Source organism: Apodemus sylvaticus, chromosome 9, assembly GCF_947179515.1.
Source record: "Apodemus sylvaticus chromosome 9, mApoSyl1.1, whole genome shotgun sequence".
NCBI classification, from domain to species: Eukaryota; Metazoa; Chordata; class Mammalia; order Rodentia; family Muridae; genus Apodemus; species Apodemus sylvaticus.
Window position 1 is genome coordinate 14,352,610 of NC_067480.1, and position 19,956 is coordinate 14,372,565.

A 19,956-nucleotide genomic window follows, 5' to 3' on the forward strand; every position below is an offset into this window, starting at 1 on the left:
ATGTTTATATTTATAGGGCTTTAATGGTCATATTTAACAGTAATTTGCTATCTGTTAGTTTTACTCAATTGAGGTTGTAGTTCCAAATGTCAGCAGAACTAAATTAATTCCCTGTGTGTTAATCCTAATTTTACAGTCAATATTGTTATAAAAAGTCCATATAGTTTAGGTTGCATTATTTTTTTCTCCTGTAGTAAGGCCCAAATTTAAAGCTATGGTTAGACTTATGCAGCAGGGTCATCTGGGGAGTCTGTGAAAACACCTCTTTCTAGCTCTCTCAGACCAATGAAGTCAGAAGCAATAGGAGCTGATGTGGAAATTGTGACTTGTTTTTTGTCTCCACAGGTAATCCCAATGTGCTGCTGGATCTGAGAATTCCCAACAAAGGCACAATGAAAACACTGTGTGTCTCCTTCTCAAAGGCAAAAAAGAAAGGAGCTGGGCAAATCTTAATTAAGCAAAGGCAGGAGCTCAAAAAGGCAGCAGTGGAAATATTGAAAGCTCCCAGTAAATAGAGTTACAAACAAAACAGTGAAAAAGAAATATTTAGGCTGTTCTCCTGTTTCTGGGAAATCAAAGGAAAAAAAAAGAGAAGAGAAAATTAAGGACAACTCTACACATTTATTCCACATACACAGAAACACAAGGAATCACTCCTCAGAGTGAAGAAAAGCATGCTTCGGGTACTTGATGTTTCTTTCTTCTGCAGATTTTGGGCTGCCTTTAGAGTAGGTTGTAACCAAGCATGCATGTTGCTAGCGGTTTGCGATTGGTAAACGCTTGCTGTACAAATAACTACATGTCATAAATAATGAAAAAAGGACAAACTGACTTTATAGATAACATAATTACCTACTTTAGGATCAATTAGAGCAGTAAAGATGTTAAATTTACCTGATGTTCTCATTAATTTGGTACATGGTCCCAAACAACTAAATGCCACTGTACAAAAAAAGATTCAATTTGCCATATGTCGCAATTCCAAAGTGATTGCTGTTGATCAGTAAGTCACATTCTCTTGGTTGGATGATTAGCAAGTGAAGGAACATTCCATTATTACCAATCACTCCCAGCCTTGCACCGTGCTCCGGAGAGGCAGTCTGTATATATAATGCTGAATAAAAATAATTAAGAATCTATTTCCTGTGTCAATAATGATTACAGAGAATATCTGAAAATGATCCATTCAGGTGTTGTTTTTCTCTTTCCCCAAATTTATTTCTTCCAGCTAAATCTACTTCTTTTATAGCAATATTGCTTTGAATTTTGGTAATCCCTTCTAAGTGTACATTTAAAAGATAGTGGATATTAATAAAAATAGTTTCACAACAATGGGATTTGAAGCTATTTGTACACAATGAACTTATCTTTCACTGCAGCAAGTATACACTGACCCATACTACACTGCTAATGGAAGTGAAGCCAGTCTAAGCAGCGTGCTTAGGAGGTATGACTGCCTTGTGTGTCTAGGAAGAAAGCAGATGGTCTGCTAGCACATCTTATAAAGTTCTAATCTGAGATTCTGCAAGTTAGCTGCCTTTGTCCTCCCACAGATTTTTTTTTTAATTTCACGTTGCTGTCATGAGTACACAGTTGAGAAATCCTATCCATCAGCTCTACGGACAGCCCTGGAACAGGCAGCAACAGGGTGAAGTGACCAGTCACACATTTGGAGCAAGTTTGTTCTTCTCGGGCTCAACTGAGAATTCTGAAGCTTTCTGTTGTCAGGTAAAGAAATCCAAAGAGGTCTGCCTGAGGCCAGCTGGCTTCCCTGAATCAGCCTGTGAAGGTAACAGTGGCTGAAGAAGAAGAAGAAGAAGAAAGAAAAACTCCCGAGCTTAACCTCTGTTCTCTTGCATTAAAAAGAGTCAGTGTCGGATTTTTTAAAAGAAAAGAAGGAAAGAAATGTAGCAGACTGCTCAGCTAGCCTCTAACAGGGTGGGAGGACCTTTGCTGAGTTCACTAAATCCCGGAGCTATCCCTGGCTTTATAGGTAATGGAACTCATTTTGGCCAGTTCACCCATGGATGATTGAGTGTCTCCATTCCTCACTTACGTGTCGGTTTTCAGTTTCGAATATCTGCATTATTTTCTTCCTTCCTACTCTTCAGTCTCTCTCCTTCGGCCACGTACCCCTCCTTCTATATGATCTAATCGTAATACAGAAGATGAGTTTCGAACCTGAACATTCCATTTCAGTGTATCTCTGAGGTTGCTCCTAGATCCAGGTCAGAGATGAGATTTACAGAGATGCTTGCTACTTCCACCATTCTGTTCCTTCCCTCCTTGCTCCATTTCACCTAAACATACACTTGTTTTCTAATCACAGGACCGGTTCCCTAGACTTTGCGCATGCTCCTTTCTGCTCTCCTCTCATTAGTCAATGTCCTACTAACTAACCTTGCTCGTTTGGGCAACTGTGATTTTTTTTCTCTCAAAGAAGTATTGTTACCTGTTCTTCAGAGTTCTATCTCTTGCCCTGAGGTTCCTATTCTGCTTCTCTGTTAAAATTTTATGTTTACATTGTGATCTCTCTTACTGATCTTATCTGTCTGGATGAGAGGTTCCTATCCGGTAGGTCATGACCCTTTTGGGAGTCAAATGACCCTATCACAGGGGCCATATATCAGATATCCTCTATATGAGATATTCCCATGATGGTTCATAACAGCAATGAAATTACAGTTATGAAGAAGAAACAAAAGTAATTTTTATGTTCAGGAGTCATCAAAATAGGTGGAAGAGTATTACGTTCACAGTGTTAGAAACGTTGAGAACCACTGGGCAAGATCCAGGGTCCGAATAGTGAAATCACAAATTATATGGTGAGTGTCCAAGTTGAAAACGCATGCGATAAATGAGCTTCACATACAGGGGAAACCAGTGGTCCTTTGTACATTCTATGTGTTAATATTAACATATTTCAATACAAACTAGTACCAGTCAGTCTCTGTAGCATGTAGGTATAATTTTAGACTAGATATTCCTTGTGATCAGTAACAGTTTCCCATATCAGAAACTGGGACCATAAAATTTGCATTACAGAAAGAATTATAATATGCAATGTATTTTTATTTCTGCATTTTTAACATGAGATTTAGCTGTTAATTAGCTAATTGTTGAAAACAAACTGGCAAATATAGATAACATCCAGATTAAGAAAATACCAAATATTACTTAGCTACTCTATTGCAAACTTACCTTGCTTTAAGTTTTGTTGTTTAAATGATGCCTAACTATTTATTTTTGTGCTCTTAAAATTTTATTATAATTTAAGATTTTTTTGGTTTGGTTTTATTGGAAAATAATATCATGTTCTGTAACTTAATTACTGCATGATTTTGAGAAAGAAATTGACCTTCCATACAAGAATTATTTAAATTTATGAAACTGTTCTGGTAGCACATAGCCAAGAATTTGTTGATATCTTCAAGTATGCTTTTAAACTAATACCTAGGATTTCATAGATGGGGTACATAATTTCATTTCAAATACCCCCACTCTCCTTCCACACAGATTTTAGCCCATTGCTTGAAAAGTATTGAGGTTTAATATTCAGATCATAAAGTCTGGAAGACATGCATGTAAGCATTAATAAATCTTATAATTAAAATTCTGGCAACAAGCTTGTGCTATGACTCATTCTTTTAAATGTGTATAGAAACTACAATAATACATTATAATAATAATAATGGATCAATTCTTGCACTAGTTCTAAGCATTACTAAGTTTTGATTTAACTGGGTAGATCTAAAATAAAAAATAAATAAATAAATTTCCATCCATTACAATGCTACCCCTCGGGACTATGGTAGATATTAATTCAATGATGTCAAAAGAATACAAAAAAATTAATGAAACACTTCTTTTAAAAGAGAGAACATTTCTTGTTCCGTTTTCTACATGTATAAACAAACATATTTTATGTTACTTTGAACTGAATCTGGAAAACATCCAGAAATCAAACTGTATCAGATTAATAGTAACCCTTCACAACAGAACACATCAGAATGAAGTTCATTTCCCTTAGGAAAATGTATATACCATTTGCGTCTTATTTTTAACATATTACATACCTTAGAGTGCAGCAATAAATGAAAAGAACAAACAGCTGAGCTATGCTTTAGAGAATATTCTTTGCAATCTCAGTTTGCAATAGCAATAACAACTTTACACATATCTAACTAATTTGCTGTGACACATAACAAATATATCAAAGAAAGGCAAAATCGTATGTCATTCATAAATGCCAGGAAAAACATTCTTCATGCTGGACTTTGCTTGTACAAAGACCTGCATCGGAAACATCACCACACTGCCTTTTACTTCTATTATCACATAAATGTTTGCATTTAATTTTAGATTGGAGCTCAGAAGATGTATTTAATGTTATCAAATGCTTTGTGTGCCTTTGCTGCCCCCTTAAGACAAGTAAACATAAATAAAAAAAGCTCCTAAGTGCCTGCTTCTTTCCTAGTCTTCAGAGCTGTACAGTTCCACTTTCTCTGTACCGATACACCAACACACAGGCACCTAGAGAGAGCTCAAATAAGATGCTAACTGATTAAATATAAATAGAAAATTAAATCAGAGCTACAATTGCTGTTCAATGACACAGACTTTCAGAATCTACTATAGTTACATATTTTAAAGCTGTTTATACTGACTGAATTTTGATGCCTATTATTGTTTAGTACATTCTTGGGGTTCTCTTGAGGAACTTCACTGATAGACAAAGATGGTACACTTGATTCATCTTACATTTCATTATAAATAGTGCACTGAAATCATGATTTATATATATGTTAATCAGAAAAATAAACTATGGATCATAGTGTTTATTATAACCACCATATATAAGACACATGTAATAATTGAAATTTTACATAAAATAATGCAATATAGATTAAAAGTAAACTTCTTATTTAAGTACATGTACTTTTATATTATTTATTTTCTGGAATAAAGGGTATGCAGCATGCATGTCAAATCTAGGGGAAGCCTGCGGAAATGAGTTTTCTACATCTGTGTTTTGGGGAAGCAAACTCAGATTATCAGGCTTGCCGTCAATACCTTTCCTATCTCAGCAGTCATAATCCATACAATTTCTCAAAGAGGATAGAATGCAATGTTCACTATTGGTTTTAATGAAAAAAATATACACTTTTTTGCACAACTAATTGAAGTGAAAATTTCTGGTTTCTTTGGAAACACAGTTGGGTCAAATCATATTATTTTCTGGAAGCTGTCTTGAGAGAGTGAAGCAGACACTTGTTATGACATGCGATATTTGGAAAGAATATAAATGGAACCCCATAAACAGTGAGAGGTCACTTTTGTATTGTGACTCCACACAACGTTTTGCTGGTCTCCCCTGATCTTCCCTGGTCTTCGTGGCTCTTCACTTCATAGAGACAAACACATCAAGAAAACGTCTTGTGGTGGCCCAGTTGATTCTGTCCACTTCTTCTTATCTCCGCTGGATTGTGCCACTGCTGCTGTTTGGTGTTTGCTATTGACCTGCTATTCCTGATAAGAGTGGAATCACCTCAAAGAACTACTACTAAAGAAATCTACAACTCCATTTTCCTATCCTCCTTTTTGCCCTACCTGTGGTCAGTGGGCTAGGAGGGAGGTTGAAGTGTTCAAGAACTCTATATAAAGTAGCTTTAGAGAAAAACCTAAGCCTACAATTATTCTTTAAAATAGTTTCTTTTTGCTCTAGTGTGTATTTATTTTTCAGAGTAGTCCTGTTTTAAGAATTATTATAAAAAATTCTTGCATTGATTATAAAATCAAACCAAATTTGAGCAGACACACAAATTGCTAAAATGACATTAAAATTGAAGAAACTATGTATTAGTATATTATCATTCTGGTAAAATAAACCCCAAAATCTCCTCATTTTTTATTACCTTAATGAATGTTTTCTCATATTGACCAAAATAGGAATTTTCCATGAATACCAAAATTATTTTCTTCATCTGTAACAGTTTATCTGGCTAATGTGTATATGTAAGTTAATATTGATAAATTTACCATGTATTTATTAAAATATGTTGTGCATTCTATCAAGGTATAAGCAATATTTTATGGATGGATATTTTGCTATGCTTTATTAAAGATCTGAGCTTAAAGACCATCTTCACACTACATTTCTTGATGTGGGCCCTCTGTCATTTCCATTCTATTACCAAAATCATTCTGTCATGAATTAATACATAGTATGTGATCTATATTTATGACTGAAGCAAAGGTGGCTTTGAAATTATTTTATGATTTCCTTCTGAAAATTGAACAAATTAAAAACAGTGTATGTGTGTGTGTAGGAAGGGTAGCTATTTGAGAAACTAGTACACTGAGCAGGAATTAAGAATGATGTGTAAGTCTCCACAGTGAAACCCACCAACGCATCATCTATCATAGGGACTGGCACTTGAAGCTGCTGGCAGTATAGGACAGTTCTGATACATGCTGCTGATAGAAGCTGATGGTAGAGGTAAAATCAAGATGAATTTTGTGTCTCCATGATTTTCTGACTTCTCGGTTCAATCACTGAGGTGAAGCCACTGTCTCCTTACTGTGGTTGTCCCCTCTTATCACCCGCAGAAGATTAAAAAGAGCTGTCAGGGTTGGGCATAGCCAGGAACCACACGCAAGCTTTGACTGCAAGCAAAAACCAGTATCAGTCCCTTTTGCATCTAAATCAATGGCCAGAGAGCAATCAGAATCATCAGCAGGAAGCCTCACCTCTCTGTGAATGGGTGGGCCAGTTCAAGCAGGATGGTTCCTGCAATGTCTTGCCAGAAAAAGCAGGGCAGCCTGTGGGCTTTCAGCTCCTTCACTGACTTGACATTTCACGAATGATGTGTCAGTTCTTTCGGGGATATTTTGCTCTCTGCACATATAAATTGGGTGACTCAATTGTAAAAGTGATGTGCTATTTGAAAATTTAGTTTTGACTCATATATATTTGGCAATTGCAATGTTTATTGATAAGTTTAGAACACGAGAACTATTTTAAATTCTCTTTTGTGATTTATCAGGATAAAAATTTTCAATGATTTCCAATTAAATGGCTTTTATCCCTGAAAATGTTCATTAATAGCCAAGATGCTGACACAATTCTAGTACATCCTGTATTGTTTGAAATGTATGCTTACATACATGCTGCATTCTTTACAGAAACAATCTAGGACCAGTTTGCAATATTCTAAACTAAAATGCAAAATGCAAGTTCTATATCTTAATATTATTATTCAGGGAGATGAAGAAATAACATATATACTTCCTATAGTAGAAGTATAAAATAAAGCATGTAACTTTAACCTGATTCTAAAGTAGAAAATACCATTCTTAGCATTAAAGACTGTGTGTGTTTGTTTCTCTGTGTGTGTCTGTGTTTGTGTGTGTATGTAAACAAATGGCCTCAAAGAGTGAATTCTGATAACATGTACTATTTCTTTTTCTACTTTCATGCTATGTGACAGTCACAGGCACACTGTACTTTCATTTTTGTGGTAAGACCTACTGAGTATTTCATCCACAGGATTGCTAAAAGAAGAAAAATGCTAGCTGTCAAGCACCCTCCTTAGATCTCACAAATCCCCCCTTTCTTTTCATATTTTCCTGTGTTAACACATACAGTGGTTTGAATGAGAATGTCACCAGTACTCTAATTTCAACACCCAATCATCAGTTGTTGATACAGTTCAGAAAGACAGAGCAGAGCAGCCTTGCTGGAGTGTGTCATTGGGGACAGGCTGTGACAGGGCATAACCTCATCGTCCTTGCAGTTCTCTATCTCTGCTTCTTGCTTGTGGTTGAATATGTAACCACTCAGCTTCCTGTACAGCCATGGTTGCCACATGCTGCTGTCCTCCCTCTCTGACGAAATCTTATCCCTCCAGAACCATAAATCAAACGAACTCATTTTTCCCCAAACTTGCTTTTGGTCATGGTGTTTTATCACACAGCAAATGAGAAGTTTCCAATATAGCAAGACTTGCAGACAAAGCTGCTTTCATTGAGGTGAGGTATACATTACCCTCAAGGTACGGTTTGCCACAAGCCATGCTGTATACAAGCCAGGTTTGATGATGTCAAAGGAAGAATAATAATTTTACGTAGAATATAAAGAAATATTTTAGTACAGTGATACAATCTCCTGCAATCATGAAGTTGTCTATGTAGCTATGTAACTTTTTAGTGCATGCTGTCAAACATGTGAGCATAGGCTTGCATTTGAAAAAAAAAGTAGACAATATGATTAAATCCTTGTTATATTCAATAGCTTGACTCAAAACTCTTTAAAGACAGTAAGAAGAATGTAAATGCCTTTTGGATGCACAAGAGAAACAGAACACAGTGCATTTTAAAACTCTGTTTTGGAAGTGCCACTGGTTTATAGAAGACAGATTCATGCCTACTGCTTAGTTTGCTCTTCATTGTTCTTAGTGACCTGCCTGTGTATTTGTCATGGGCCTGCTAATGAACACATCAGCACCTGTGAGTCTCAGCCACGGGCAGACAGTTCAAGGGTAATTGTGTATCTCAGGCAACTGGCTGGCTAATGGCAGAGCACCTGAGTGGAAAGGCCTTGAGAGCAGATACTTCAGAGTAGTAGCGAGGGCTTGCTTCTTTCTGCTTCACTATTTCTGGAAAACCTCTTTCCCTTGTAAAGCACCAGTGGCAAATGCAGTCTTTACTTTATCAACAGAGGCAGGACATGCTTACACACCCTCAGGGATAGAAAATTACCTGGTGACACAGGAGGATTTATAATTTTAAGCAGGCTGTTTTATGAGCTCTTTGCTTTTTTAAAATTGCAATTTTTAGGTTAATAAATGGTGCACCTATATTTTGCACTAAATTTTAGAAAATAAGAGATTGTCATTTCCAGTTTGGACAGAAAATGGTGACAAAGCTTGAGCTGGTATGAGTTGATTGGGCAAAGTCTGCAAATATAAGGAAAAAGCTTATATGTTTGTTTGGTTTTGGTTGTTGTTTCATTTTTAAAAAAGTATGTCCCCTCTTTCCTATTTGAAAGATACTCAGATTTTTTTTATCAGTTTCAACTTAACGTTCGTAGAAAATCTGACAATCATTTTTATCAGGGCCAAGTATTTTCTAGTGCTACTGTTCTGAGAGGTCCCTCAGCACAAGTCTGTTCCATTCTTGATATCATTCAGATTTTAATCCTCTTTTGATATTGTGGCTGAACAGACTGGCATTCATAGAAATGAATCCTGGGAAGGTCTGTTTATAACTCACACTGAGGAGCATAATTGAGCTCAGCATTTCAAATTCCTAATTATATATATTCAATGTCATTGTAATTTGGAGAATGGTGGACTTCTGAATCAAGGATGTTTTACCAAAAAGTTACGTATCTTATTTTCTGTTAAATCATGATAAGAATTATGTATATATACATACATATATATATATATATATATACATATATATATAATTTTTCATTGTACTCAGAAAGAATACTATGTGACCTTCAAAGCAAATTATATACATATGTAGTATATACATATATTCATATGTAGTATATGCTTATATGCATATGTGGTATATGCATATAGGCATATGTGGTATAAGTATATGTATAAGTATATATGTATGCATAGATCAAATTAGTGTTTAAAATATTTATTTTAATTTTTAATTTCCATTGATGTGTGTATTTGTGCATTGTGTGTATTTATGTCCTTGTGAGTGTGCGTGCCCATGAAAGTCAAGAGAAGGCATCATATGCTCTGGAGCTGGAGTTGCAGGTATAGTGAGACAGCTAGGAACCAAACGTGGGTCCTCTGAAAGAAAAATACATGTTTTTAACTGCTAAACAATCTCTCTAGCCCATAATTAGGCTTAACCACAGAATATATGCTCTGCTAAATAAAATTTATGGCACTAACAATAAGGTATTAAGCAGCAAAGGCTAAAAATGTTTAATCATTTAACTTTCTATTTGTTCCTTTGCTAATGAGTTTTCTTGAGTGCATTTAAAAAGTCTTCAGACAACTATTGCTATGATGTATTTCAGAAGACTTAACATATTAGTATGTGTTGTTCACCAAAAAGAACATGTTTATGGAACATTTCCATCATCCCTGAGACTTTTCCTTCCAAATGTAAAACAGGACATCATGAAACCATTGAACTCACTCCATAGGTGGAAAGGTAAAATTTGTTCAGACGACTAGTTAAGCTACTCCAGATGGGTGGAGGGGCTTAATGGCAAAGGGATTCATTTATGACAGTTATATTGTGAGGTGAGGTAGTCAAGATATGTGGAACAGCCTGTAAACTAGTGTGGGGCTCTTATCTGTTGCAAGTTTGTTTATGTTTATAGGAATCTAGATCTTTTATGCCATACATATTTTCAAGTTAAATTCCAACATGAATTGTCTGAAAGCAAAGAAAATTACTGTTTTGATAACAAAAGTCACAATTTGTGGGTAATTCTGTCTTCAAGTATTATTTGACTCAGGTGTCTATCAGTTCTTCTCTGCCTACGTAATTTTCAGATTAAATTTATAGCCATAGAAAAGATATTTTTAATAGAAATAGTCTAATAAACCCCAGCTGTATACACATACAGCCTGATCAGTAGTAAGTATGGCCTTTGCTGAAGGTTAACTATGAAGATTAGCAGGAAAGGTTTTGCTTACTTTCAGTGACACACTCTTAGGCTGGGTCTCATTTTGCATACATACTAATTTTGAGTATGCCTTGAAAGTTGGAATGTAAAGAATTTTTCAAATTAACAGTAACATCACATAAGTGACAGCGGTCAATGGCTTGTCATGCTACATGAGTGCAAGCAATATTTCCTGACATCCTTGAATTACAAAGAATGAATGGGAAGATGGTCTGTGAAGTTCTGTTGAAGTGTGCTTGTTAACTTGACCATGTATTAGATACCCAAGACCTGAAAATATGTTCCCAACTTCAGATACAAGGGTAGATGTCACCTGTCATCAAATAATCTCTTTGAAGCTGGCAGAGATCATAAGGCAAGACCACATCTGCTCTAAAGGCAGGGAAAAACTGATTGTGTGGTATCCAGAACCGGTAAATACAACTACAACACAATGTTTGAACATAACTCTCAGGGAATGGTACAGAATGACTGAAAGAGGCAAAGGTTCAGGGAATATGCTATAAAAATTTTGTCTCCTAGAAATGTCAGGGCAGGTACATCCATGTTACCTCAACACTATGGCACATAAAGAAAAGCTGAACATTCCAATGACAACAGAAATTCTAATGTGGAAAGAACAAATGTCACGAGGGCAAAGAACTACAAGAAACTAATGACTACTACTTAGTGGGGTGAATTAGTCTTTCAATGACACAAACTTTTTATTAATTTCTATTAAATAACCAAATTTCTCTATTTATTCCTTTACTTTAAATATGCCAATATTTCTTCAAAATAGACATTCACAGATTAAAAATACTAATCCTCTTTGCAATATAGCATTGCTGGGAAATGTTCTTGTGAATTTACTGTATGTCTTCCAAGACTGCCTTTTATACTCCATGACTTAACTGCTGCTTAAACATCAGAATTATGCCTAATAATTTATTTTAATGATAAATTTTAGTAATTTATTAAAAAAAATAAAATAGGGAACTCTCTTAGAGGCTATCCATTACTAACTGGTCAAGCTCAAAAATCATATTCACAGAAGCAATAGTAAAGGGACAAGACATGTTTTATTTCTAAATCAGTACATGCATATTTATAACAAACCAAAATAATATAAAAGCAATGATCATGAATTTTATAGGGATTTAGAGGGAATGAGAATGTGGGACATGGGAGATATGAAAAGGAGCAAAGGAAAACAGGAATGATGTGATTATGTTTAAATTGAAAATTTAAAACTTAACAACAACAACAGCAACAAAAGAACAGACATCCTCTAGGTCTAGAAAGAGAATGGGATTATTTTGGAACTAGTATAACATCAAAGAGAAAGATAAAAAGAGTGAATGACATTATTAGGCATAATTCTGATGTCACAGAATACAAATGGCAGTCTTGGAAGACACACAATCAATTCCCAAGAACATTTTCCAGCAATGCTATATTGCAAAGAGGATTAGTATTTATATCTGTGAATGTCTCTTTTGAGAAAATATTGGCATATTTAAACCAAAGGAATAAAAAGAGAAATTTGGTTATTTAATAAAAGTCCTACCAATTATTAAAGGAGAAAACAACAGGAACTAGCAGTAAACTAGTGACTAGATTGGATATGAAAATAGTATCGATTATAAAGAAATGTTCATGACTGTAATGTGTGTTATAGGAGCTATGAAATGTGTTCTTGGATTCAGTTGGCAAGAATTTTATTGAGTATTTTTGCATTGATGTTCATAAGGGAAATTGGTCTGAAGTTCTCTTTCCTTGTTGGATCGTTGCGTGGTTTTGGTATCAGCTTAATTGTGGCTTCGTAGAACGAGTTGGGTAGAGTTCCTTCTGTTTCTATTTTGTGGAATAGTTTGAAAAGTATTGGTGTTAGATCTTTTTTGAAGGTCTGATAGAATTCTGCACTGAAACCATCTGGTCCTGTGCTTTTTTTGGTTGGAAAACTTTCTATCACCCCTTCTATTTCTTTAGGGGTTATGGGATTGTTTAGATGATCTATTTGGTCCTGATTTAATTTTGGTATTTGGTATCTATCTAGGAAATTGTCCATTTCCTCCAGATTCTCCAGTTGTGTTGAGTATAGGCTTTTGTAGTAGGATCTGATGATTTTTTGTATTTCCTCAGTTTCTGTTGTTATATCCCCCTTTTCATTTCTAATTTTGTTAATTTGGATACTTTCTCTGTGCCTTTGGTCAGTCTGGCTAAGGGTTTATCTATCTTGTTGATTTTCTCAAAGAACCAGCGCCTGGATTCACTGATTCTTTGTATGGTTCTTTTTATTTCCACTTGATTGATTTCAGTCCTGAGTTTGATGATTTCCTGTCTTCTACTCCTCCTGGGTGAATTGGCTTATTTTGTTCCAGGGATTTCAGATGTGTCCTTAAGCTGCTAGTGTATGTTCTCTCCATTTTCTTTTTGGAGGCACTCAGGGCTATGAGTTTTCCTCTTAGCACTGCTTTCATTGTGTCCCAAAGATTTGGGTATGCTGTGCCTTCATTTTCATTAAATTCTAAAAAGTCTCTGATTTCTTTCTATATTTCTTCTGTGGCCAAGGTGTCATTGAGTAGACTATTGTTAAGCCTCCATGTGTATATGGGCTTTCTGTTGTTTTTCTTGCTATTGAAGACCACTCTTACTCCATAGTGATCTGATAGGCGCCATGGGATTAGTTGGATCTTCTTATATTTATTGAGGTTTGTCTTGCGACCAATTAGGCTTTATCCCAGGGATGCAGGGTTGGTTCAATATACAGAAATCCATCAATGCAATCCACTACATAAACAGACTCAGAGAAAAAAACCACATGGTCATTTCATTGGATGCTGAAAAAGCATTTGACAAAATTCAGCATCCTTTCATACTTAAAGACTTGGAAAGAACAGGAATTCAAGGCCCATACCTAAACATAGTAAAAGCAATATACAGCAAACCAGTAGCCAGCATCAAACTAAATGGAGAGAAATTGAAGCAATCCCACTAAAATCAGGGACTAGACAGGGCTGCCTCCTACCTCCTTATCTTTTCAATATTGTACTTGAGGTACTAGCTCTGGCAATTAGACAACATAAGGAGGTCAAAGGGATACAAATTATAAAGGAAAAAGTCAAACTATCATTATTGCAGATGATATGATAGTCTACCTAAGTGACCCAAAAACCTCCACTAGAGAACTCCTACAGTTGATAAACAACTTCAACAAAGTGGCAGGTTATAAAATCAACTCAAGCAAATCAGTAGCCTTCCTATACTCAAAGGATAAGCAGGCTGAGAAAGAAATTAGGGAAATGACACCATTCACAATAGCCACAAACAGTATAAAATACCTTGGGGTGACTCTTACCAACCATGTGAAAGATCTATATGACAATAACTTCAAGACCATGAAGAAGGAAATGGAAGAAGACCTCAAAAAAATGGAAAAACCTCCCATGCTCATGGATCAGCAGGATTATTATAGTTAAAATGGCCATTTTGCCAAAAGCAATATACAGATTCAACGCAATACCCATCAAAATCCCAACTCAATTCTTCACAGAGTTAGAAAGAGCAATCCTCAAATTCATCTGGAATAACAAAAAACCCAGGATAGCTAAAACTATTCTCAGCAACTAAAGAAAGTCTGGGGGAATCAGTATCTCTGACTTCAAGCAATACTACAGGCAATAGTGTTAAAAACTTCATGGTATTGGTACAGTGACAGGCAGGCAGATCAATGGAACAGGATTGAAGATCCAGAAATGAACCCACACACCTATGGTCACTTGATCCTCGACAAAGGGGCTGAAAACATCCAATGGAAAAAAGATAGCCTTTTCAACAAATGGTGCTGGTTCAACTGGAGGTCAGCATGCAGAAAAATGTGAATTGATCCATCCTTGCCTCCTTGTACTAAGCTCAACTCCAAATGGATCAAGGCCCTCCACACAAAGCCAGACACTCTGAAGCTAATAGAAAAGAAACTGGGGAAGACCCTTGAGGACATCAGTACAGGGGCAATGTTTCTGAACAGATCACCAATAGTGTATGCTCTAAGATCAAAAATTGTCAAATGGGACCTCATAAAATTACAAAGTTTCTGTAAGGCAAAGGACACCATCAAAAGGACAAATTGGCAACCAACAAATTGGGAAAAGATCTTTACCAACCCTACATCAGATAGAGGGCTAATATCCAATATATACAAAGAACTCAAGGAGTTAGACTCCAGAAAACGGAACAACCCTATTAAAAATGGGGTACAGAGTTAACCCCACTGCTGGTGGGGTTGCAAATTGGTACAACCACTCTGGAAATCAGTCTGGTGGTTCCTCAGAAAACCACCTGGGCACCTCACTTCCAGAAGATCCTGCTATACCACTCCAGGGCATATACCCAGAGGATTCCCCACCATGTAATAAGGATACATGCTCCACTATGTTCATAGCAGTCCTATTTATAATAGCCAGAAGCTGGAAAGAACCCAGGTTTCCCTCAACAGAAGAGTAGATGCAAAAAATGGGGTATATATACACAATGGAGTACTATTCAGCCATTAGAAACAATGAATTCATGAAATTCTTAGCCAAATGGATGGAGCTGGAGGACATGATACTAAGTGAAGTAACCCAGTCTCAAAAGTTCAATAATGGTATGCACTCACTAATAAGTGGATATTAACCTAGAAAACTGGAATACCCAAAACATAATCCACACATCAAATGAGCTACAAGAAGAATGGAGGAGTGGCCCCTTGTTCTGGAAAGACTCACTGAAGCAGTATAGGGCAAAACCAGAACAGGGAAGTGGAAATGGGTGGGTGGGAGAACAGGGGTAGGGAAGGGGGCTTTTGGGACTTTCGGGGAGTGGGGGGCTAGAAAAGGGGAAATCATTTGAAATGTAAATAAAAAATATCGAATAAAAAATTAAACAAAAAAAGGAGCTATGAAATGGAAGAAGTTAATTTGTTTATAGTTTTCAAATATAACATAGGCTTTGTCAGGAGCCATCTAGGAAATATTGAAGGCATACAAGTATCTTTATATAGATGGCCCATCATTTTGCCTGGCTGTGATGGGTAAACTGCATTGCAAAACCTTCAGAGATCTCATCTCAGGACATAGTCTCATTGTTGAAATGCCTTTCCTTTCATTATTACACATTCTAATGAATCCTGAGCATTAGTCTACCCTATTGAACAGATTTTCTGTGAACAATGAATGTACTCTCTTTTAGTAATGGTGTATAGACAAATTGATGATTTCTTAATTCCTAATAATTATTCTACAGAATTATGAAAATTGTACAAGTAATTTTGAGCCCTGTATAGTATGAATACTGCAATTAGTGCTCTGTAAAACTTCATGTGTCATGGGCTAGTTGCACTGGGATAAGAAAGCAGGCTTTGAACAAATTTATGATCAGGGAAAACATTCCTTCTAGGCTAGCTGTGAACCCATTTTCTGATAACTAAATGGTCATAAACTTGGAATAGACCATTTATTATAAGTGAAAAGACAGACAATAAAATATTTACTGAATTCATCTATATAAAACTTCAAAACTAATGAGACACAAGGTAGAGATGATTTGCCTCTTGACAAAACTGTGCTAACTTATGATATATGAATTATTGTTTTAAACATTTAATGAACTTATGGATTTAGAAGATTGATTATGAATGTTTACTTAGGTACTAATCTTAATGCAAACACATGTAGACATCCCTACTGTAACTCTTTATTTGATTTATGGTTTTAATTTATGCTTTAAACTTGCTATGAGCTTTTGATAAAAAGATGGTTGGAAAACCATGTGATCATTTATGCTGAGACAGAAGAAGAACTAAGAATGCAGAGGAGGACTTTTTCTTCAGCAATGAAGAAGAAAGGATTTTTTTTCTTCTTTCTTTCTCTCACAAATAGAGATACAGGGCTTTCCCCCATACTTAGGCACTTTTCATTAATTTAAGTAATAAAAAGGTAGAAGCTTTTTCTTTCTCTGAGAAGTAAGGGTTGGAGCTTCTTTTCAATCCAGAGATAAGTATGTTCTTTCTGTGTTGGGGCTTGCTCAATGAAACTTGTTCAAGGGGTATTTTTTTCCATCTTGCAAATGTATTGTATCTCTATGAAAGTATAAGTATGTGTGTAGAATTATGTATAAACACTTGTGGAGTTGATGAGACACATGGTTGGGTCCAACCAGAATGTGTGTGTGTGTGTGTGTGTGTGTGTGTGTATGAATGTGTGTATGTATGAATGTGTGTATGTGAATATTGTCTATGTAAAACATTTTAAATTTTTACCTTATTTTCTCTCTGGTTCACAAAGAGGTAAGTCTATAGGGTCTTGCCTGGCCAGAAAGAGGTCCTTGAGTGAAAGATAAAATAAATCAGTGCATATTAACATAAAAAGTAAGTTAGAGATAAAGGGAAATAAATCAGCCATTATTAAAAAACAAACAGTAAGCCCAGGGACCACCAGGCTTTAGCCTTTGTCCACCTCCGCTCCTCCTCTGCTCTTCCCCAGCTGGAGCAAGCCTCTGGCAAGGCTCCTTTATTTTCATTTTAAAAATATATTTTCAAATGAGAAAGAATTATCACTTTACCTGCTCTAACTTTTTTACTTTCAGTTTCCTCCAAGTGTCCTTCTGGTCTTCCCCACAGCCAGTGGAATTAAGGACTACTGAACAAGTGCAAAACCACATCTTGTCCTGGAAAGAAGAGACATATTTCCAGAGTTGAATCCATTGGCATTAGAAAAGAATATGGTACCTGGGCTATGATAGGAAAGAAAACTTATTTACTACATTGTGTAAAATACACTGTTTAAAAAATGACTCCAAGAGTTATTAGTGATAAATTAAACTTGGCAGTTAATCTGTTTTCACATACAACCTTATTCATTAAAAAAATCTGTGGTATATTTTTTTTTCTTTTTAAGTAGAAAGATCAAAAGAATTACTTCAACAAATTAAGTTCTACAAAGTCATATATTAAATGGTATAATATATTTAAACAAATTGAAATGACCTTGTTCAAGGCGACTTCTCACTCATTGATCTATTTAGTTTTTCGACTTCTGCTTTGAAGTCTTATTTCAAGTGTACACGCATGTATTCCTCCATTTCCTCTGTGCTAATGACAACATCAGGACATGAGAGAGACGACGGTAGTTAGCAAGGAAACAGGGAGATAGGTTAAGGCTAATTTGATTTTCAAGTCAATGTTTGGTAGTCATTCCCCTAGAATGTCCTTGGTCCTCAAGAAAATACCCAGATCTGTGTGTATGTGTGTGTGTGTGTGTGTGTGTGTGTGTGTGTGTGTGTGTATGTGTGTGTGAGACAGAGAGAGAGAGAGAGAGAGAGAGAGAGAGAGAGAGAGAGAGAGAGAGAGAGAACTCACACAAGAAATATCAAGTAAATCAATGGAGTCTCTGATGTGAATCTGTGCATCCATTAGCAGAGTTGTAGTAGCCAAGGGTTAGAAAATACGAGCTAAGGGTAGTCAGAAAGAAAAAATGACTTTTACAATTCTTTTGGTACTTAAATTTTAGGGTCATTTAGTATAATAGCAAGATTAAAAGTAGAGTACAGAGAGATGCCTCATGTCTATTAAAGGTATTTTCCTCTTAATTTCTCCAACTGATAAACCTACATTAACATCACACAAATGTCATGTTTTATAGTAGACTCCATGGCTGGTGTTATACACTCTGAGTCTGGAAAACTGCTAGATGACATGTATGTAATATGCTAATATTACACACTGTAGTCTCACTGCCAAACACTACTCTTTTTTCAGTTAATTAGAATCATCCCTGCTTTTACCTAATCTTTGGCAACCATTAATTTTTATACTCTACTCTGTAGATTGTTTCCCCCCAGAATCTGGTATAGATGTAGTCATGTAATATACAAAATAGTCTTACTTTCAAGTGATATTATGCAACTATTGCTTTCATGTCTGTTTATAACTTGTAGATTATGCCTATTTAGTGTTGAAAATAACCTATAGTCTTAATATACCACGTTGAATCCATTCAGTTATTAAATGACATCTTGAAATTGGCCATTGTTTATTTGGAAGAGTATAATGGATATTTTAATTTGTTTGAAAATGTGTCTTCTCTTGCATGACAGCCAGGCAAGATTGTAAATTAAATAATGCATCTGGGAAGAGGTTATACAGCAATAAAGCATAAAATATAACTTTACTATGCTTATTATCCCCATCTGCTACTGGATAGAATTCCTACTTCAAAACAAACATGGAATAAGACAAGAAACACACACATAACTGAATATATTGATAGTCCGTAAACTCAATAGAATTACATGTGGATTCTGGAACGTCCATGTGTCAGTAAAACTAAGGCCATGCCAGTAACTTTCATTTCTTGCTGTGTTACATTGCACTCACAATTTCCAAAGGATACAGGAGTAGCAACAAAATGAAAGTGTACAGCAGCAATGCTGGGCCACAAGAAGACATTTGTTCAGTGAGTTATGCAAGAAGAAAGATGAACGGAAGGAAGTAAGGTAAGGGAAAGGGTACTGAAGTTTTTTCTTTGTAATTGAAAATGTTAACACTAGGCACAGAAATATATATATATATATATATATATATATATATATATATATATATATATATATATATATATATATTACTACACTGAGAAAATGTTAAAAGAATTCTCTCTCTTGTATTACTGAAATCCCAGATCTATTTTAGCACAGTGTAGTAGGAAGATCAATGTTGTTGTATCAATCTGTGTTCTAGAAGGCATCACTTATAAACTGGGACCATTTTTATGCTTCCCACTACTTCATATCTGATAAAGTCTGTCTCTTCTCTACTGTAAGTAATCTTCTCCAGAAGCAAGTGAGCTCAAAGATAATGATGCTAGGATATTTTCTCAAGTTGCACTGTAGTTCTTAATTGTCATAAGACAAAAGTATTTATTTTATTCTCCTTCAAGTAGTGATTATTTTGCAAGGTAGAATAGATTTCTGAACAATCTGAATTTTTAATATCTTACACCCAATAATCATATTCCATCACAAAGCAACATGGATCAAGAATTGCTTACAGCTTTTCCTGTTTGAGTATCATCTTCATGGAAGTTATAGTTATTTTAGATAGAAATAGTTGCTAATTCTATAGTTCCTATTTGTTTCAAGTTTCACTGTTTTGAATTTGGTTTCTAAAGTTAATCAATAAGGTGATAAACTGACAGACAGTTTTTATTTATTTTAATGTTCAAAAAGATGAAGTTCTTAAGTATATTTTAATCTTCATTTATTATTTT